This window comes from Sorex araneus, chromosome 4 (assembly GCF_027595985.1).
Source record: "Sorex araneus isolate mSorAra2 chromosome 4, mSorAra2.pri, whole genome shotgun sequence".
NCBI classification, from domain to species: Eukaryota; Metazoa; Chordata; class Mammalia; order Eulipotyphla; family Soricidae; genus Sorex; species Sorex araneus.
Window position 1 is genome coordinate 22,883,685 of NC_073305.1, and position 23,800 is coordinate 22,907,484.

Genomic DNA, 23,800 nt, shown 5'->3' on the forward strand with positions numbered 1-23,800 from the left:
CTCTAAGTCATAGTGAGTACTGTGTGTGAATCTTTTTAGCAAACTTTATGATGTCCCATGATGAATTTACCAGTGTCCACAGATTATGAGCACAATAAGGATTACTCCTTGCCATGTTTAAAAAGATTCGAGGAACTGAGTTTTGAAGATGTCAAGAATACTAGAGTTTTTTTCAGCTCTCTCAATTATTTTTGAATTGAAGAATTCATCAATAGCTTCTGACCCTGTTTCTGCATTACCAAGCGTTGCATTGAGACGCTTGTAAACACTTAAAAGAGGCTATGATTATCATTATATGATATGTATTAAATTGGAGATCCGTCTATATTAACTCTTAGGTCCTTGGATTGAACTCTCAGCTGAGAATTGCAAATGGGACTCTGGGCCTCTCGGGAGACTGGAAAAAAAATTGGGACTAGAATGTCTTTTGCTTAATTGGAAAAAAGATATTGCCTATTAAACTGGGCAAAAACTTTCATTCTTACATTGTCTTGGGGAAATTGTACAGGGATAAGGTACATAACTTACATGCACCACATGGTCTTCCAAATACTACAAGGGTGGTCCAAATACTACAAGCAAAACCACAGTCCCAGCACTTAATTGCAAAACCACTAGACTGAGTATAATCCAGACCCTGAGCAACATTTGGAAGACCCCACCAAAAAAAAAATCTTGCATTATCACCAACACTAATATACATATATCTATACTGTTTAAACTTACCATTAAGTTGATGTTACCATGACTGCTTTGTAAACATGTAGTTCCCTGTGCCTTTGTTTGTATATGTTGTTTCTGTTTATTTGATTGTAGTTTGGGGGTTGAGCCCAAGGCTTCACACAGTCAAGCAAGTGCTCTACTTTTGAACATCTTTGACCGCCCCCCCCCCCTCAATTTATAGTTTCAAAGCATCAGTCTGTTTTTGTTCATTCTAGTCTCTAATTATTCATTCCAATATTAGGAAATTTCCCTCCTTCTCTTGAGGAATTCTTAGTGAACAAATGCTATTGTGTGTATTTATTGCTTACTTATATTATGTTAAATTTAACAAGAATTGGGAACTTATTAGGAAATAAGAGTACTGACATACTTAAGAATTAGAGGAGAGTTGATTTTAACTTATCTTCAAGGACTTTAGCAAAATTAAAAAATAGTTTTAGCTTTGACTGTCAACAAGATGATTCCTAGACATGCCTTCTTGAAAACAAGAGGTCATAGGAGCCCGGCATCATTCAACTTCTCCAAGACATCAGTGACAAAAGTCACCCCTTTGTTTCTTTTGTGGTCTCCCAGCTTAATAATTAGAATGTATTTCAAGAAGGTTTGATTTTCACTTTTAAAATGTGTATTTAAATTTATTTCAGTGTATCTTCAATGATACATATTGACACTGTAGTAACTAAACATACATTAAGATGCAGAGAAAATTGACACCAAGAAGGAAATTCTTAAATTGCTATGAACATGTTTTCATAAATGTTCTCTAACTTACCATTTTTTAAATAGTTAAGGAGGCAAAAGTGTTGTGCAATTTAAAAAGTCAAATCAGTCATAACATTATTATCTCCCTGTTGTCATCCTACCCCCTGAAAATCTATTTACAGTGTCAAATTTCTATTTTTACTAGCCTGAGAGATGAAAATTAGGCCTGAGTTCATGTCTTAATTAGCTCTCCATGATCATTAGGTTCTTACCACTCATGGCTTGATGATTTCAAGGTCCATGAAAATTAATGTTTCCATGACAGTAAGGCCAGCGTCTTGAGCAAATCTTGATTTTGCCAAAATGTGGAGGCTGTATATGATGCAGTACCTGGGAGCTTCTTGTTTTGGGGGGCTGTTTGTTTGGTGATCATACCAGATGGTGCTCTTAGCTTACTCCTGGCTCCATGCTCAGGGATTATTCCTGGTGATGCTCAGAGGATCATTTGAACCCAGGGATAATACCCGGGTTGACAGGATGCAAGGCAAGCACTTACACACTGTACTCTGACCCCATAATGTACTACCTGAACCAAAGCAGGTTCTTGGGCAGAACTTGAATGTGCCTTGTCACACTCCATCAGTGGACATAGAAAGGAAGACAAGTGACCTACAAGTTGTTCCTGGGGGAAACCATAAAACATTACACTTAAAGAATCACACTACCATAAGAGATGTAACTCTGTGGTAGAGCACATGCCTTACATATATGAGGTCTTGGTTAGTCCTGGCACCACAGAAGAGAGTGGAAGCAAAATGAAATATTGCAATAATCCAGCTTACTTAATGCCACCAAATTGTATACTTGAGAATAGTTTTATACAATTTATCTTGTGTCATTTATATTTTACCACAATACAGATTACTTAAAAGAATCTAAAGCTATTCACTTTCTAAAAGCAGCTCTTCAGAGATACTAAACAGCTAAATCTCAAGGTTAACTTGAGTGACAATTTGACCAAAGATGGGAAGGGCAGGGGTGCGGGGAAGTTAATAAGAAAGCTTTTTGTGGCCAGAGAGATAACTCGACAGACTAAACTTATGCTTTGCATGTAGGAGATTTAGCATTTTCTGGCATGGCATTATCCCTTAAGCATTGTTGGGTGTGGCCCAAAAAGCAAAAAAAGAACCCTGCCACTGCAGCTCACTGTCCCTGTCACTGTCATCCCTTTGTTCATCAATTTGCTCGAGCAGGCACCAGTAACATCTCCACTCTGAGACTTGTTGTCACTGTTTTTGGCATATCAAATACACCACGGGTAGCTTGCCAGGCTCTGACATGAGGGTGGGATACTCTCGGTAGCTTGCCGGGCTCTTCGAGAGGGACGAAGGAATCGAACCCGGGTCGGCCGCGTGCAAGGCAAACGCCCTACCCACTGTGCTGTTGCTCCAGTCCCACTGCAGCACAGATGGAATTAAACAACATTAACTCAAGAACCTAAAATGTTGAGGGTCACTACTGACCTTTTCCTATTATTTTGAGAAGTTTAGCAATGATAATGATAATGACTAATAAAAATTAATAGCAATAATCACAGCTTGGCATTTTTGTGCCCACTGTGAACCAAACACTATTTTCAGTACTTCTCATAACTTTTTACTTCTTGGAGGAGCTGGGAAGGAGAAAGGTAACTGGTGTAGGCTTGAGGGACCATGTGGGATACCAGGAATCAAACCTGGGTTAGTCACTTGCAAGCAAAATGCTGTCTCCACTCTACAATCACTCTGGCCCCCAGTTTTACTTTTTTTCCTGTACTGTTATCTGCATTTTGCATATAAGGAAACAAGTCTCAGAAAAGGTTAAGTCATTTGCCCAGGTGAGGGCATAAACTCTTAACAGCTGGGTCTTAACAGCCTTTACTGTGCTACATAGTTGAGCTATCGCTTCTATGCCCACACACACTATATTGATGCCTTAAACACTTGGTCGTTCAACATTTACCAAGCTCCAGTTTAGGACCTAGAAGAGCAGAAAGAGAGGATTAGATAAAACACTTGGATCAAAGTCCCTGCTCTTGATCAGGTTAAAATACACACATTGGACAGTGAATGAATCAACGCTTCAAAACAGAAAGTGGGATCCAAATGTACACCATGAAAGCCATGATGCCCAAAGATGGAAGCCTTCTCCCTGTGGATTAGTGTCTTATCAGGATATTCTGCCGTTAGATACCATTCGCCAGCTACACAGACCTGTGGTTAGGATATAAAGTGCCTTTTTTGGGGAGTGCATTGTGCTTTCATCTGCATTTATTTCTATGGTATCTGTCCCTTTGGCTGGGTATAAAAATGAGTACTATGAATTCAGGAGGAAGAGTTGTAGGATAAGGGCAGGAGACTGTAGCAGCTAAATTCTTTGTCACTCAGACCCCCCTTACATGAGTGGGTTGTTACTGGCAAGTCAAACTTATTGGAACCAGATTTTATTCTATACACTTCACTACCCTTCCATCTGCTCCTAATTAAGTTACTGTGTCTCCCCAAACCCCCTATTCAAAAATTCATAGCAATAGGCAGGGTGGGATTGGAAGGGAAACGGGATATTGTTGGAGGGAATATCACACTGGTGGTATTGAAAAACTGAATGCTGAAAAAAACTGTATCATGAACAACTTTGTAAATCAGTGTTTTTAATAAAAACCAATTTTTTAAAAATCCCAGCAATATCTATAAAGAGAATAGAACTCTCATGGACTAGAGTTCAGAGACTGAATTAAGACAAATGGCCCTGAACCAGGACTTTGATATTAATTTATTCATCACAAAAGTCCATCATAAAACATTCGTGAGTACACTATAAAATGTCCATATCAAAACATTCAAAGTCTTTTCTAGGAATACAATTGTAATTGTGGACTCAGTATTGGCCAAGTTTGGGTAACATAGAATAAGCTACTTTTGAATTCCTAAGACACCGGAGCCTTTACATAGACTCCGAGATGAAGTGTATGTGTTTTGTGCTGCATATATTCTTTATGGCATCATTATTTTTCTTCTCAGTGTAACATCTGCCAATTTTGACATGGCAGATATCTTCAAGAAGGTACCTGTCAATATGGGATGTCTTGGTCTTGGCACTCTAATAATACTTTGCAAGTCTCTCTGTGAACAAATATGTGGGGTAAGCAATCTTTGCAAATTATTTATCTATTCCAGTCTTATGGGATAGATAAATGGAATACCTAGATAGGATTCCATTTACTTATCCACACATACATCACAGACTATTTTCTCACCATTCTCTGGATATAAATAATTTTCCTGTTCACTAAGTATTAATGTAGTTATTTTAATCAGCTTATCAATAACAAGTCATTGCAATAATTATTACTATAATTATAGAAGATTCTCAGGTACTTAGTTCTGTCAGTATTTCTTTTTAGTGCCAAAAGTTGAAAGAAACTTCACTAAATATTGCAGGAGAATATGCAGGGAATACCAACAATAACAGTACATGAAATAGTCTTCTAGCAATTAGAATCTAATGAGGGTGGATCCAAAAATCAGGGGAGTACATAATTAATAGGTTGCTTCATTGGAGCCTGGAGAGGGTGTGGTTAGAAAGTATTAGAACAGCTGAGGGTTGTCCTGATAGAGTGAAAGACAAAGAAGTGGGACTGAGAATGGGAGATGGGTGACTAACTTGGAGGGGTTACATGTTTGGAGAGATTATTGGACATATAAAACATGGCTTGCTTACAATTTACCCTCATGCTCAGGAAGAGCAACCTCTAATGTGTCACCCAAATGTCTATTGTGTTAGTGCTTTTAATTTGTTTGTGTGTGTTAATGTTTTTTTTAAAGGAGATAATTAAATGAGGTCTTAAGGTCGGAGCACTGATTCAGCGAGATACTAAGGGAGCTCTCTGTCTTCTTGCCAAGAAGAGAAATGATCAGTGCCTAAAAGTGAGGAAGAAAGCCCTCATCAGAAACCAATAGCATAGCACTTCGATCTTGTACTTAAAACCTGTAGAACTGTGAGAGTTTCTGTTATTTATGCCACCCACTCTATGTTATTTTGTTATAATAGCCCAAGCAGACTAATTTAGGGTATGTATCACTTCAGAATTTCAGTAAAAATGCTCTGTATTGTATCTGGCATCAGATTCCTAGGAGACTAGAGGTATTGCTAGACCCGGGTTTCTTCAATTATTTAAAACACTGCACTGTCCAATGGCCTCCAAATAGGGTCCAGTATTTGTTTTATTCCAATTTTATATGTAAGTTTACGAACCACTTTTCTTCTCATCTTGCTCACTTGTAAGAACTTATCTAGCATTATCAAGGGCTCAAGGTAAAGTTGTATTTAATTGTTACTGTTTTCAAGACATAAAACACAGAGGACAAACAATGAAAGTCACTAAGGAAGAAATTTTGGATTCGGGACAATTCTGCAATCTAAGAACCAAGAGATTAGGAAAAGAGGCAGCACAAAGCAGGTGTCCATTTGTGTATTCCCACTTCTGCAGCTCACTGCTTACATGGCCAGGAATCCTCTTTCTCACCATTTTGAATAGAGAACCTGGACTGCAGTTTCTTTTCTTTTCTTTTCCTTTTTTTTGGGGGGGAGAGCAGGGTTCACACCCAGTGATACTCAGGGGTTACTGCACTCAGGAATTACTCCTGGCAGTACTTGGGGGACCATATGGGATGCCGGGGATCAAGCCCGGGTCATCTACATGCAAGGCAAACCCCCTACCCACTGTGCTATTACTCCAGCCCCTGGACCACAGTTTCTTAATGTAAGATGACTGCTTTACAAGTTGTTCCTGTAAAAAAAAAAAAATACAGGGTTTTTTGTGTAGATGACATCTTCTCTTCATCCGTTTTTAGCTTATAAATGGAAGCATCATCTGAAAGGCTCTTCAACTATCTTCAACTACCCATTCAAGGCTTGTAACTCTGGTCCTAAGTCATCCAGAGAAATAATGATAGAAGTTCTCAAAATCCATTTTCCTTCAGTTTGCTAGTTTTAAAGAGTCCGTGTCATTTTTTAGCAAATAAATTTTACAAAATGTGTTTGTAGCCCTGTGTTTATTGCTTACACTGGCCAAAACATGCAATCTTTCTAACCACCCATTTAAAGAAACTGATATAAGAGTTGGAGAAAACGTTCAAAGAGTTGGACACTTTCTTTGCCTGGAAAAGGTCTAGGGTAGATTCCCAGCACCTCCAAGAGTGCCCTCTCCTCCCCACCCAAGAAAAAGTTTATATACTCAATGGAATACTACTCAACTATTTAAAAAAACAAACAAACACATAAACTTTTGAGACAAGATGAATAAATCTTAAGATTACTATACTAGATGAAATAAATAGAAAAATCATAATATTTCATTCATGTGGAATGTGAGTAACAAGGAAAATTACAAAATGGCAAAAATCAAACAATTCCTGGACTTGTTAAAAATTATGATGGTAACTAGAGGAAAGGACATTAGGTATGTGGCAGGAGGTTGAGATGATTGAGTAGGAGGAACTTTTTGGTTGTGGATGGTACTGGAGCTTTAGGAGTGGTGAGAAATACATGTGGAAATGTGAAGCTAAAACCCCTTAAGTTTCATTTTGAAAAGTAATTAAAAATTTAAAAGTTTAAAGAAATAGTTACATGTAGAATGGGTATACTCCTAACAATGATTCTTTATTATCTTTCATACAGTTAATGAGATTCAGTGTATCAGTGTTTACTCAATTTTCCAAAGATGGAGACAGAGCATACTCATAACTTTTGTCTAAGTGGCCTCAGTTCTTTATTCACAAGCTACTCTGTCTCTGTATTTCTCTGCCCTGTTGTCCACAAATGAGGCTAAAGTAACTTCCTTGAAGCTTAAAGAGATCTAGCAAATTCCATTAGCAAGTCAGTCTTGCTTTTTGTCTCATGACATCAACACACTAGGTCAGCCTATGTCTAAGAGGAGCATGTCAAAATGCTTGTCTTGCTGCATTTCTCATTGTTATTCTCTGAGGTGATATTCCATGAAGGTCGTATTATAGATCGTTTTATCAAAGACATGTCAACAATAGTAGCTGGGCAAGAGTTGGTTCCGCCTAATAAGATATGTCCTCGAAAGCCACTAACAGCTTGATGTTCTAACAAAACCTCGTTGACCCCATACTTCACCATGACTTCAGGCTAACCTCAAACTTACCATGTCTGATTTGCACATTCTTTCTCAGATCTCAAAAGTTTATTGCTTAATATCTTTTATTCTGTAAGCATAGGATGAAAGTGCTCAATACTATTGCTTTTCCCCTTCCCTACACATTTATACGCCTAGGCAAACGTAAATATAGTCATGTTTAGAAAAACAGTCATGTCTTCAGTTTGAACATCTCAAACTTGGCAAGTGAATCATGACTGTGATGCTTGACTCATCTAAACTGAAAAAACCTCCAAGAAAAGAAGGCTTGGGGACCAGCTCAGCGGATGATTTTTTTCCCTCACGTAGCCTCAGTTTACAGTTTATTTCTAGAATCACTTCTTTAGTATATTGTGAATGGGAGGGATGACATGTATCAGTATTTTGAATGTGATATGGCTTTCTAGTGGCTGAATATTGCCCATCAAGAAGAGCAAGTTACCTGTAGTGAACACATCTGTTCATTAAAATCTGCTTATTTAAATGCAATGTTTATTTAACCAGTTAAATGTTCAAACCAAATTGTTATATGGTTTGAAAAAAAAAAAAGAGTACCATCTCCTAAGAAAATGTAATGAGATCAATATGAATACTGAAGTCTCAATACAGAGTAATGTAATGATTTCCTATTCAGCTAAATAAACCGTAACCACAGACTCTAGTTTTGACAGATAAAAACTAATAAAAATTAAGCACCAAATTTGATTCTTCTCTTACCCCTAAAGAAACAATTATTTGTTTTTATTTTGGTTTATAACTTGATTAAATGTTAAAGGCTGGTTTATGAATACAGCCATGCACCTTTTAAAGAATCCAAGTGCATTTGATTAGCATTTAACATTTCTCCCAGGAGCAGGCAATCCCAATGAGCCATTGGGCATGGAAGGCATTAAACATTCATTTTTCTGCCCTGTAATCAACCTTAACCGTGACCTGTCACCCTCACTCTAGATTTCCTCGAGGCCTTTCTGTGTCAGATATCATATACTAAAGGCTTGAACTTAAGTACAAATGAGAAATAAATTGCTAAGCTAATTTTCATTTCCAGTTTTAAACAAAATTTAAATGCCTGCCTACAGAAATAAAGATAGTCTTTTAACTAATACACTAATACTAACAGCCCCATCTGACCTACGATTTTTACATTTTTCCCCTTTTGGGGGAGTTAGGGGTTCATTGCTGAACTAATGATACAAATATCTGCTTGTCACTCCAGTATGAATTTTAAAGTCTAGCTAAAATAATTTAGTGTGTGTTTATACCACAGTGACTTGGGAACATGTACATAAGAAATAATCTTTTCGTTACATTAGCTTAATTCTTTAGCTATTATCTTAAGAACAATGCTCTAGTATTATTTTAACCTATAGCTGATTTTTTATAATTGCTCTAGACTGAGTAATTTAAATATAGAAAGCCCTGTGGGTCTCTGCTACCTAATTTGCAAGTAAAAAATATAGTCCTGGTTCACGGGTGTTTTCGTATTTAGAGTCCAAGGGGGGTTATTCACTAGCAGTCTCAACACGCACCTCCCCCTCAATTTAGTAACAGGAACTGAAAATGTCTCCTATTGTGTTGAGCAGGTCTTGTGTTCCTTAATGTTTTTCTGTTTAAAACTTTTCACATTCTTGTGATTTATCTGGAAGAATAGAAATTTTTTTTAAGAATCCAGTAAGTTTTTAAATAGATAAGTTAAGCAAGTATTCTCACTACAAGCATCATGTAAGTGAAATGTTGTCAAATAAATGAAAGTTTAATGGGATGTTCATTCCATTCATTGTATTTGACACAAGTTGTCAGTTGGGTGTATAGTTCCCATGAGACTTGATTGTTATTATTGCTGCTGCTGTTGTTGTTTCTGGACCTAAGTAAAATGGTACAGCCTATGTTAATGCCAAAAGTGTGCTTTTTTTTTTTTTAATCTCTGCTGTCGGAGATAAAAAATGGTTTAAAACCTACAGGTCTGTGGCCAGGGAGATAGGCCTGTAAAGCATGGAGAAGTGAGCTCCATCCCAGCACCGAATGCCCCCACCCAGAAGCTCCCAGGACCTGCTTGCTTAGAAGGCTCCCCAGAAAAAAAATAGGTCTAGAAGCTTGATTTAACCTTATCCCAAAAAAGCTTGTATTTTTGAATCATCCTTAAGAATAATCATGTGTTTGCATGGGAAGTATGATTTAAACAAGGAAAACCTTATAGACACAAACGATACCTAATTTGCAAGTAAAAATATAATTGTTCATGCAGATGTAGGGGCAATGAGTCTATTCATTGCCTACCCCCCACAACAAAAATACAGCTCTAGACATGTAATCACTATGCAAATCTAGTCAGCATATTTACAGTGGAAACAAATGTAGCCAATTATAGAAAAATAGGTAGAACTGTTTTACACATTCATTAAATATCTTAGGGCAAGGAGGGAAATTAAGCTTTATAAGGCTGCTGTAAAAATAACTATTTTAGAATTTAAATATGGTTTTGTAGTTTAGTATTTGCTACCAGATTTGGTTTTAACACCAAAATTTATCTTAAAAAAAAATGCTTAAATGATTCTTTTGCATCTGGAAACCTTTGGCTGGGGCCAGAACAGAAGTATTTAAGGATTAGGACCTCAGCATGTCCCATTTCATGCTGAATCAAGTGTGGCCTTTCAATTTCAAAAAAGAATTCTATGGTTTGATCAGTTCTTGAATAGTTATAGCAGTAGGCTCCAATCCCTGTAGGTGAGAGCATGATAAGCACCATCCCCAAAGTAGAAAGCATCATCCCTCCTGCCCGTTAATTGTCCAAATCATCACAACTTTAAAAAAAACTAGCTTTCTGTGACCCATTTTCTCATCCTTAATGATGATGTTTTTGGAGAAAGAATTAAAGTAAAATAATAAGACAATTAAAATGTAATTTGAGGGCTGGAGCGATAGTACAGTGTAGGGCATTTGCCTTGCATGCAGCTGACCCAGGTTCAATTCCTGGCATCCCATGTGGTCCCCTGAGCACTACCAGAAGTAATTCCTGTGTACAGAGTCAGGAGTAACCCCTGAGCATCGGTGGGTGTGTGACCCTAAAAAAGAAAAGAAAATGTAATTTGAAACCTAAAATGTCAAGTGTAAGGTCAAATTTTCACAAAAAAAACAACTAGCACACTAGCTAATATCTGAGTAATCAATACCAGGCTTAAAATTCTGTTGTACACCTAACACTGTTTTAATGTCATATCAAGTTAGGTACTTCAATTTAAATGTTTTAGCAAATTTAAGGAAAAGGAAAGGAAACGGTATGACTCTGTCAGATTCTGTACTGGGTGCCTTTATAATGGCAAAGTAGATGTGTACTTAAATGTCTTAAGGAACCCAAAATTCCTTCGTATCAAAAAAATCTACCTCTGAGGCTGGAGCAATAGAACAGCGGGTAGGGTGTTTGCCTTGCACATGGCTGACCCGAGGTTTGATTCCCAGCATCCCATATGGTCCCCTGAGCACCGCCAGGAGTAATTCCTGAGTGCAGAGCCAGGAGTAACCCCTGTGCATCACCGGGTGTGACCTAAAAATAAAAAAATAAAAAAAAACTACTTCTTGCTCAGGTTATTTTGTGAGAAGTTTTCTTTGTACTAAGTATAACTATATCTGCTAAATACGTAACTATATATCTCTGGAAAAGAATGACAATCACATTATGATCGAGGTTTTTTGAATATTGGGAATGAAAGGTGTTGTAAGGAGCAGGAAGTGGAAATACACCTGGCAATCAGCCAAGTAGGAAGGTGACCAGAAACAAGCTGGTTTTCTCCTGCTTCACAAAGCTGCCATGTAATCAATTAGAGGGAGTTATATGTTCTCAGTAAAATAAAGACTGTGAGTTTTGAAGTTTGTCATAATCCCTGAGTGGACCTGAAATTTTAAAGATGTTAGTGTCTGAGCTGAGATGCATGCAGTAAGGGACGATTTTAAGGTAAAGCATTAAGGACAGTATGTTACTGAGGCCTTTGCTACAGAGATTATTCCTAGTTAGGAATAATCAAAGAACTACTTAAGGAAGCAGTAAGAAGCAAAGGGTTGGGATTTCTAGCCTGAGTTTATAGGAGCCATCTGGCTAGAGAAAAGTTGGGTAATTTTTAAAAGGGTTTAAAATCCACTGTAAAATGCTAATTAGAAAAATTCCACAATTAGTTTGTCAATCTTCCCTCCAACCCCCACATATGGACCTAAATAATTCATTGTTTTTAAAGAGTTTATATGTCTGTAAATCGAACAAATAAGTGCTTCTACCACCTCTCCCTCTTCCCTTTCTGTGGTTTAAAAACTGTCCACCACCCTCCTCCAGGAGAGCAATGTTTTATTTTCTTCTTCCTCACAGACTGGTGTCAAGACTGTGAGGATTTATTACCCATAGGACTATTGATACATTATTTACTATATAATCCAGCACTTTACATTTAACTAAGTATAAGGTTTTTTATTCTTATTGTAGTTTCAGCAACAAAGATACAGCAGTGTTAGTGTTTATGATTTTGAGTACAAAGTTACTGTACTTTCCCCACCATCACAGTGTCCAAGACCCTCTTCTGTCTGTCTGCTTGTTTTGTTAATATAGTTTTCTCTCACGCATTTTTCCTTTCTGAAAAATGAGTCATACTATTCTATGTTATTGTGATATTTTCTCACATGAATGTGTTTGCCTCTTTTGAAAATTCCCATTTGCTTCAAAAAGAGTAAGAACTAAGAGCCAGAAAGATAGTACAAGAGTTAAGATGCTCCTATTGCTTCCTGCTGACATCTGTTCAAATCCCTCATGTGATTCCCTGAGTACTGCCAAGAGTCCATTTTGAGCACAGTGTCAGGTATAGCTCCCGTGTTCTGCTTGGTGTGGCCCAAACAACCCCTCCCCACACACAAAACAAAACAACGCAGAAAGAGTAAGAACTAAAGAAGAAAACATAACACTGGGATACCCCCTGTTGAAGATAACGGTGACATTCAAATATTGGGAAAACGTTTAATGTTGAAAAGCATGTATAGCAGGATCTGTCCAATTAGACTCTACAAGCCAGAAGAATATGGAAAGCTATAGTACAGAAACTCAAAAATCTGAATACCTCCTGAAGAATACTCTGCCTAGACTCAGAAATAAATCTCTCAGAAGAGAGCGATACAAGGGCAACATGCCTCACAGAGAACTATAGATCCCAAAGTCACCATCCAGTTAAAAAAAAATAATTAACCTTGGCTGTATCACTGTATTTAAAATTTTAGATGCGGCCGCAACATCTTATACTCTACACCACTAATGTACCAAGACAAAGCTTAATGGCTCCAGGGTAAAGTACAGCAATCTTCGCACACTGTCCTCTAAGAAAACTTTTGGGGATCATTTTTAGTGGATTATTCATAACAAGCAATGCAAAATAAATTATTTAGGTCCTGCTTTGGGGGTAGGATTTAGGGGTCGGGTGGAAACATTTGAAATGTGGTGGTGGGATTGGTGTTGGAATATTAAATGTAATATATTATTGTGAACAACTTTATAAAAATAAAATAAAATTTTCTAAAAAGAATACTTTGTCCAGCTAGATTATTATTCAGATTTGAAGGAACTATACAGAGCTTTATGGATAGGTAACAGCTGAGGGAATTCATAATCTTGAAGCCAGTTTTGCAACAAGCATTAAAAAGTGCTTCTTTGAAGAACAGGAGAAACTTCCCATCAAATGGCATTGAGTATGGCACTCACTAATGTTATATATGGTTTTTCTCTACTAGATTAAAAAAGGTTAAGAACATATACCAATTAATCATCACAAATTGACTTTTATTGATTTATTGTCTAATAATTCTATTTGCTATCCTTTTAAGTTTTTCGGACCAAGTAACATGAAATAATTTGTCATATTCCTGCCAAGGGGGAAAAAAAACAAAAAGAAACCTCATTTATTATAGGAAAGATATGATTATTACAATAAGGTTCAAGTACAAAATAAAATTTAATGTAATACATTTTATATTCCAGAGTTGAAAACTTAGTTATGTAAATGAGAATAGGCAGTATACTATATTGTATTAAATGATTCTAATTTTCTTATTTACATAGGTTAAAATTATTTAGCAATTAATCATTACAAATTGACTTTTGTTGATTTATCTTCTGATAATTCTATTTGCCATTTCTTTAAGTTTTGTTGAAGCAATCAGTATGAAATAATTTTGGCTGAGGGATGGCAGAGACTCTGGGGACACTGCCATCCTGATGTTGCAACATTGTAAGACTGAAACAATTCTTTTATGAACAGCTTTGTTAAGCATTGTATCTTAATAAAAAATAAAATTTTTAAAAGCATCTAGGGCACCAGAAATTTCATTGGTAAAAATACACATTCACAAATAGCCTTACCACTGGGATCTCACAGGAAATTAGGGCTTAAAAAGTTATCCAAACAGGATCAACACATGACTGCATTTGTGTCTGTAGAGAATGAAATTCAGTACATTTGGGACCATGTGACTGAAAACAGGAGACATTCACTGGTCCAGATACAAGATGACAGAGGTCATGAAAAGGAGAAGAGCTAAGAGATTCCCAGGATTTGGTTTTTTACTACTATAAAGACATTACTGTTTATTACCAGTGATTGCATAACTTTGACAGAGCCTGGACTCCCACAAATTTCTATGCCAAGTTTGAGTTAAAATGAATTCTAAGAACAGTGAATATTATTTAATCATTTTCCTGGTACCCGGTGAGTTCAACCCTTTTGTCATCCACACTAGGCCATTCCCCATTTCCTGGTAGCAGAAAAATTGAGACTTTCTGTATGCTATATTAGAACTCGTTTGGGTTTGTTTGGGGGTCACACCTGGTGATACTAAGGGTTTACTCTTGGCTCTTTATTCAGGAATTACTTCTGCCAGTGCTCAGGATACCATATGCAATGCCAGGGCTCAAATCCAAGTCAGTCACATGCAAGGCAAGAGTCCTTCCCACTGTATTATGTCTCTGGCCCCCGGTCTTTATCAAGAATTCTTACAGCAGTAGAGCATTTGCCTTGCACATGTGCGACCCTAAATTTGATCACCAGCACCACCAAAAATAAATTAATTCTAAATTAGAAGACCTTTCAGGAAAAGAAGATCTCACTGTATTTTTAAAATTTTGATTTTGAATTCTTAGCATCTCATTTTCATTGCTTTTCTACATTTTGTGGTAGCATTTTGGAGTCAGTAATATGTGAGTCACTAATGTATTTAGTTCGTCACTGTATGGATATATCCTGAGATTTCATTAGGAATTACTGCTTAACTAAGCCTAGAATTGCAAGCCAATAGCTTCTCAGTAGTAAAGCACCATCTGTGCTGATCTTTTTTATCTAGTCTAACAAAATATTTTATATATTAAAACATTGATTTCACACATATAGCATCGCTGTGTCCCCTTAGGATGAGAATTATTTTAACTTTTAAAAAATATTTTATCTGCAGTATACTTTAGATTATACACATTATATTTTTATTGTTTACTGAGCAGCCTCAACTCAGAGGTCATTAATATGGGATGTTTTTAATTCTATATCCACTGCCTTAGGCCATGTTATGTTTAGTTTTTCTCTTCCTTAACAGTCCAGCATATCTTATAACAGTCAGGTCACTTTCAGATGTTAGATCAAGCTAATCCGTTTCAAAACTGTTTAACATACCTGATTTAAATCTAATTTTCTTCTTCCACTTCATTAAAATAGATGGAACACGGTTTAGATCTGAAAATGTCCTTTCTTTACTTTTCAAGGTCTAACTCTTTGGTAGATGAGAACTGTTTCTTTACCTAATTTCTCTGGTTTTTCTTCTTATTTTTTGACAAGCACCATCTTGCCATTCATGTCTTCTGGGTAACAGATATCTCAAAGGCTGCATCATTTTAGATAATTTGAGAGTTCCATACCCAGTTCCCTGATGCAGGAAATTCAATCTTAGCCTTCTTGCCTCACCCCTTCTCTAGTAAAGTATTGGTTAACGTTTAACAACTGACAGGTGGTGACCGATACATATGTATATACAAGATTACTATTATTATTGTTATACATTTTACTGATATTTTTGGTGATACTTTAGTTAGCAACAAAGACAAAGTAAAACAAAGAAAAAGGATTGCAGAACTTGTGTTATGAATAACCTCTGAATTAGATCATGGCTTCAGATACAGGAGGAATATTTATTCCCATTTCTGTGCCACTCACAATTTAAGAATTCTGGACACAAGATACACTGTTTAATCTGCACCATTAATATTTCCTTTATCACTCTCTTAACTTTAGACAATAAAACAGTCAAAATTTATAGTACTTGCTGATGTTAAACTACCAACATGACTTTGCTAAATACATAAGCGAAACAGTAATTTCTCTACCAAAAAGAGTTGAAGTGTTTTTTAAAACATTTTAAGTTACTGTCACTGTCATCCCATTGCTTATCGATTTGTTCGAGCGGGCACCAGTAACGTCTCTCATTGAGAGACTTATTGTTACTGTTTTTGGCATATCCAATACACACGGGTAGCTTGCCAGGATCTGCCGTGCGGGCTCCATACTCTCAGTAGCTTGCCGGGCTCTCCGAGAGGGAAGGAGGAATCGAACAAGGGTTGGCCGAGTGAAAGATAGCCGAGTGGAGAGATAGCCCATCCGCTGTGCTATCTCTCCAGCCCAAACATCACTGTCACTGTCATCCCATTGCTCATCGATTTGTTCGAGTGAGCACCAGTAACATCTCTCATTGAGAGACTTATTGTTACTGTTTTTGGCATATCCAATACGCACGGGTAGCTTGCCAGGCTCTGCCGCTCAGGCTCGATACTCTCGGTAGCTTGCGGGGCTCTCCAAGAGGGGCGGAGGAATCGAACTCAGATCGGCTGCATGAAAGGAGAAGGCCCAACCGCTGTGCTATCGCTCCAGCCCAATTATTATTTAAATTCTTAAAAATTATTTGTCAATATAATTCCCAAATATTTTCCCTCCCACACAACATGATAATCCTATAAAACTTCTTAGCAAGGCTGGAACGATACAGTGGGTAGGGCGTTTTGCCTTACACATGGGCAACCCAGTTTGATTCCCAGCATCCCATGTGGTCCCCCAAGGACCGCCAGGGTAGTTCCTGAGTGCAGAGCCAGACCCCTGAGCATTACTGTGACCCAAGAAAGAAAAAAAAATTAAATAAAAATAAACAAAAATTTAAAAATTCTTAGATACTGGAATCTCCTCCTTTGGGAACTGCCTTCTTAATTAGACATTGATGAGCTAATGAGAACAGTATATATTGCTTCCATGTTGAGGTCTAGCTGCTTAATCAAAATGCAAATGATTAGGTCAACTTCCTCATCTCCAGTCAAGAAAGCCACTCCAGAGTCATCTTCCTACATGTACCTCCAGAACTTCCTCAACAGTCTCTTCACAGCCTTCTTTTATGACTTTAAGAGGGAAAAAATCATTTCCCTACTCCTGCCATGGTGGGTGAAGTTAAAAAACAGCTACACCACCACCCACACACCATCCTCCAATGCAAGAACTCCCTATGCCCACATGCCTGCTTTCTGTCCTATCCCGTGCCTTATGCTAGACTCCTGGGACTGTTGGAGCTAATTCATCTTCTCTTACTAAGTTCTGAGGATGATAGTGAATGCTTAGAGTTTTGAGTATTCAATACTTCTTTTTACATTCCTGTTTATTAATTCTAGAGTAACAACATACTTTTTAAGACATGTGTAGCATTCTCAAATTTAAATGAGGGTTGATAGTGTCTGCCATTTGATTTGTCATGAACTTGATAATTTTCTCTCTAAATCATTTCTGTGAATCTGTCTCTCTCTGTATGTCTCTGTTTGCCTGTGTCTGTCTGTCTGTCTGTCTGCCTCTCTCTCTCTCTCTCTCCTCTCTCTCTCTCTCTCTCTCTCTCTCTCTCTCTCTCTCTCTCTCTCTCTCTCTCTCTCTCTCTCACACACACACACACACACACACACACACACACACACACACACCTGATTTGGTTAATTGCTGGTCTGGTTACTCCACATTCCAAGATAACAAAACCCTCACTTTGTCCTACTCACTCAAAATTTAATTAGTAGATATAGAAGAATTAAAATGTTGTAAATCTTGATAACATTCCTCAAAGAGATCTGAGATTCCTATCCCTTGGGAATATATAACTTTAAAAGGTCCTATGCCTTGGGAATATATAACTTTAAAAGATTCAAAAGGTATTGGTTCAAAACATGAGTTTATAGAGTTATAAAATTGGTTGCAAAATTTATCCTACCAGTGTTTTATTTGATCTGAGGCTTTTGGTAGCTAAAATTTCTAGAGCTAATTAGCAATCTTCTTATGATTTATTGATCTCAAATATCAGACTGATAGCCTGAAGCAGCTAAAAACAGCCCTTTTGGGGCTTTGGTGATCTTGCAGGGAAAGAAAGGAAGTTGCCTCCTCCCACCTTCTTTTTTTTTCTTTTCTCCCTCCACCCTTTCTCAGCCTTCAGATTTCAGTTTTGAAGTTAGGAAGTTAATATATAAAGTGTTAAAAGTTTTGAATGCCTCTCAAATTGAGTATATCCAGAAAATAAAATATGTATTTGTGATAAAAAGGAATTTAAAGTTTAAAGTATTCTGGCAGAAGAGTTTCATCTCAAGAATTATGAAAAGAAATAGGAGATAAAACAGGAAATTAGAAGGAATATTTGGCTTTCATACTAAGATAAATAGTTTGCCACAGGTTGACTTTCAATTGACCTTGCTGGGTTGGAGCAATAGCACATCGAGAAGGGCATTTGCCTTGCACGCAGCCAACCCGGGTTTGATTCCTCTGTCCCTCTCGGAGAGCCCGGCAAGCTACCAAGAGTATCCCGCCTGCACGGCAGAGCCTGGCAAACTACCCGTGGCATATTCAATATGCCAAAAATCAGTAACAAGGCTCACAATGGAAGCATTACTGGTGCCCGCTCAAGCAAATTGATGAATGGGATGACGGTGCTACAGTGCTAATTGCTCTAAGTTCTAACCTCATTAAGATTAGTATTCTTCAAATAAAATTTTATTCACGTAAATAAACAAAGATTTAACCTAGCAGAACATAGACCAAAGATATATTGAGAACAGCAGGAAGAATATACAAAAACGAAATTAGAGACTCAAGGGCAGAATCAGGTCTAGATATGTATACAGTCTTCTCTATGATAAAGCAAACATTTCACATGGTATACATAAATATAGGCGAATATTTCTGAAATAGTGGAGTGAATAGAGAGAGCCTTTTTAAAGAGCTTGACATCAAACCAGAAATAATAAAGAATGACTTATCTGATTAATTAAACATCTGTTTTTAGAAGGTAAGAAACATTATAAACTAGATTTAGGGATAAATGGTGTACTGAGAGAAAATATTTTCTCCACACATAATACTCAAATGGCATTATCTGTGGAAATGTGTTGGGTTTATTTTGACTGATACTCAGCAGCCAGTATTAAAAGCAGTGAGCAACCCAAGTCAGTTCTCTTTTATTTTTTGTTTGTCATTATGATATACAAATATATTTTCCAGCAATACCAGCTGTGAGATGGTCCCCGTGAACTTTTTCAGTTCTTAAATATATGTTTTCACCCGACTGTAATGAATTGGGTATTGGAGGGTGTCTGTGCTAATATGGGTTACTGTTACAGGAGATTTAGCTATCAAATCAGTCAGCTTTACTTTTTCTCTAATTAAAAAAAGCAAAGAATTCCTCAGGTCCAAGACTTAGAGTTGGGGTTTTTTTGTTTCACTTTGTTTGGGGGTTTTTTGTAAGAGGACCTTCCGAGAGGTGCTCAGGGACCACTACCAGTGATATGTGGCCAGCCAGACTAGTGGGTGAGTGAGTACAGGGGGCCAAGGATGCACTCGAGTGAACCCTGTAGTGCTCTGGGAGCCTTCAGACCCAAACCCTTAGCTGCTTGGCCCCTACAGCTATGTCTCGTGGTGCTCAGGGGAGTGGGCGGGGCATGTAGTTCCTTGGTGTACCATAACCCCTGTTACTCCCAGCCATAAACCTTAAAGATTTGACCAGTGATGATGTGGTCAAATGCAGGCCCACAAACTGAAGCCCTGTACTTAAGGAAAGTCTGCTTAAGAAAATACTTTCTCTAAGCAGACTTACAATTCTTGCCCTCAAATTTTTATTTCTCCATTTTCAGTAGGGGTCACTCCCAGCAGGACTTGTTTCCTTAGTGCTCACAAGGCCATTGGGCCTGTACCTAGCAGTGCTCAACGAGGTCATGTGATATTTGAGATTGAACTCTTGCTGGGTATGAGTTCTACCACTTCAGCTCTCTAGCGTGTTTACACTCATTTACAACTCAAGCACAGTCCTTGGATGTGCTCAAGGAAGGCTTTGGTTGTTACAAAGCCCTTTTCTGTCAGAAACAACAGTAAGATCTCTTACTCCAGCGGCTTTCTCACTGTGATAACTGCTTTTCCATCTCACTTTGTCAGGCACATGCAGAATTTCTATTTTCAAAATGAAAATGGGCAAGTAAGTGTTTAAATGAATTTCTTTTTTTTCTTTTTTTTTCTTTTTTTTTTTTTTTTTGCTTTTTGGGTCACACCCAGCGATGCTCAGGGGTTACTCCTGGCTTTGCACTCAGGAACTACTCCTGGCAGTGCTTGGGGGGACTATATGAGATGCCAGGGATCGAACCCAGGTCGGCCGCGTGCAAGGCAAACACCCTACCCGCGGTGCTATCGCTCTGGCCCTCAAATGCATTTCTTAAAAACATCTGATTGTTTCTTTTGAAGCCAAAGTCTTCCAATGAAACCCAGAGTTCTGAGCATGGCTCCCAACATTTTCTGTGATCTAGATCTAATCTTTCTTACCGAACTCCTCATATTTTAACTAGAATGAATGATACACAATTTCTTCATTAAGACTTTTGAGGGCTCTGTATCTTAAAGTTTATGTTTTCTTTGTTCCTCTACTTCTGCTGTTTTGTGTGTATCATCAGGCTTTAAATTTCATAACATGTAAAGCAAGCAAAAAGTCTTTTTAAAAATGTCTCCAAACCAAGAAGATTGTTCAGTGGTTGGAAGCCTGATTCATGAGCTGGGGGAGAAGGCAGCTGGGATAGAAAAGGAATCACTAAGTCAATGATGGTTGGAGGGATTGCTTGGGATGGGAGATGTGTGCTGAAAGTAGACAAATGACCAAACATGATCACCTGTCAGTATCTGTATTGCCAACCATAATGCCCAAAAGTAGACAGAGAGTAAGAGGGAAATTGTCTGCCACAAAGGCAAGAGGAGGGGCGGGACAGAGGGGACGGATGGGGTGTGTGTACACTGGGGGAGGGATGGGTGTTCGAGCATTGTATGACTGAAATTCTAACCTGTAAGCTTTGCAACTGTAGCTCATGGTGATTCAATTTTTTAAAAAATGTCTCCCAAGGTGACAGAGATATAGTACAGTATGTAAGGCACTTTCCTAGCAGGAAACCAATTCCCCCCCTTCAGAAGTGATTCCTGAGCACAGAGTCAAGAGTAAGACCTGAGTACTGCTAGGTGTGGCCTGAAAGAAAGGGGAAAAAACGTCTTTCAGGGGGGTTCCAGTAGTCTTATATGCCCATTTCTGTTTAATCTGCTCATACCACTTATTGCACTGAGAATATTCCCTTCTTACTTATTTACCTTTCCACATATTCCAGTGGAATGAAGTTCACAAATTGATTCATTAAACAGATGCTTACTGAATACCTACTATGTCCCATGAAGTAGAAAATTAGTGCTAACCAAATTCTCGCTGTTGTGGGGCTCTACCTGTCCTCTCTGGATCCCTCTTGTTAGTTCATATTTACAACGTGGAAAAACAGTTTGATAGTAGAACAGCAAGCAAGTAGATAAAGCATATACACAAAATAGCCATCAGTAGCAGTTATTCCATAAGGCAGGTGAATGTGGCATTAGCGTTATATGTTATTTTTCCTCTACATATGAATTATTAGCTAGTCAGAGATGGTGTCTTGGTGGTGATTCCAACAGCTTTGTTTTGCTTTTCTCCTTCTTGTAAACTGAGTGGATTTTTATTATGGGAAACTGTAGTGCAGATTGACATTTCTTGGACACTTAACGGCTATAAACTACTATTTCTCCAGCTGTTCTATTATAGTTGAGATTAGTACTGTTCTTTGCCTACCCTCCAAGTCATTTGTGGCTTTCCATGGGTCTTGAAATGTTGGATAACAGCTCACTTTTATTTCTTTCATGGAACTTTTCTTCCAGGTTTGGTCTAGCCTAGTTTTAATTGTTTTATAAAATTAAAAAATAGTAGTTGCTCATTATAATAAGTTCAAATAATAATGAATTTACTTACAGTGCTGGAACAGGTAGGATATTTGCCTTGTGTGCAGCCCACCTGGGTTCAATCCCTGGCACACCCTATGGTGCCCCAGCCCTGATCCCTGAGTTTAGAGCCAGGAATAAACCCTGAGTAGCACTGGGTGTGGCAAAAAAACAAACCAAAAAGAAAAGTCCTATAGTGATAAATGCCTTTTTTTTCCCCTCTGAAGTCTTCCATTTCAACATCCCTTCTATTTTGAAGGGATATGCAGTTAAAGCCTTGACATTCCATACTTACCTTTTTTCATTATATTTATATTATATTTAATAAATAAGGGGATAAATTTAATAAATGAGAATCACATCATAGACATTCTACAACATGCCTTTTTCTCAGTAACAATATACTACAGCTCTATGACAGCATATAAGACATTCAAGCTCATTTTTAATAACTACAGGGCATTTTTCCATCCCCCTACTGATGCACATTTAGATTATATTTGGCTTTTTGAAACTAATATTGAAGTCTTGTATAAATCTTTAAGTATGTGTTGAGTACATCTGGAGGGTAGATTCCTCTGCAACCAGTAGAGCAGAGAAGATAGACAATGCACATTGGTAACTCTTGCCAAATTGTCCTCCAGTGAAAGGATGTATAATTTATTTCTGGGCATTCACACCAACACTGTATTCTTAATCTTTTATGTTACTGTAACACCCAAGGAAACTATCTTCATATAGCTATTTAAATTGATACCTACTAAGGTTTAATATTTTCTCATGTATTACAGTTGGAAAAATATTTTTTAAAAAATCAAAACTTGAAAAATTATAAGAAATTCACTGTTAATTGTTTAGCCATACCAAAAAAAATTTTTTTGAACATGCATGTTCATTTTCTTTGCATTTTTTTTAATTCCCACTTTTTCTGCCCCTGCTAAAATCCCCACCAGTTGCTTCTGCTCCCTGTCTTTCATTTATCACCCAGAACAGAAACAACAGACCTGCCTGTTCCCAGTTATTTCCCATGGAGTGAGGATCCTGTTTGAAGGATATTGGCGTGACTAATATTCTGCTGACATTAGGCTTTTACCTTAATCAGTAAATTAGGAAATATAGTTGGGTCCTTCAGTATTTCACATGTCTTACCAGTTCCCAGGTATTTTGTGTCTGTTTTTGATATTGCTGATTTAAATCTTCGTGAACCCTGACTGGACTGTTTTAAGTGATAGAGTTTATATTTTCAGCATTGGACAAAGTGAAGGGGGAAAACTAGAGCTAAGTAAAAGGCGAAAGTTCTTTACAGACCTATGTACCAAATAATCTATTCTTTGGGATAAAAAGTGAATGTAAGAAACTTTATATATCCCTAAAATAATTATTATGAACATTTCAAGTCCAGGAAACCTTGAGCAAGATTTTTTCTGTTCTAAACAAGATCTTGTTGGGGGAACTTTGAAAAAGTCTCTTGTTTTGGAGGGGCGGGGGGGGGGGGGGTAGGGGTTCTCAGGTTGGAGTTGGGCCACTCCTGGCAATGACTAGAGGACCACATGGGATCAGGGCTCAGACCATGATTGGCAGCATGCATGAGCCCCATAACCTTTGTTCTCTCCCCAGCCCTCAAAGACATTTCTAATGCATCAACGGGGCATTAAAAGGTGGTGTATAATTGTGTATTTAAAAATGAGGACATGTGACCATGAATATCTTTACTAAGTTCAAGACTCAGGATGTTCTCGAATCACAGGTGGTATTAGCCAATAGAAACACTTCCATATTCTTTAGCTTTTATTTTTTTGTCATATTTAATATTACCTTTTGCTGATTTTTCTCTTTT

At 37.6% G+C, this 23,800-nt stretch overlaps 1 protein-coding gene across 2 annotated transcripts in view; it reads left to right on the plus strand.

The window, feature by feature from the left end:
* Positions 1-23,800, plus strand: part of LOC101547392 (ubiquitin-conjugating enzyme E2 E2) — a 327,908-nt gene that overhangs the window by 302,297 nt on the left and 1,811 nt on the right. The gene's annotated exons all lie outside the window — the stretch shown is intronic.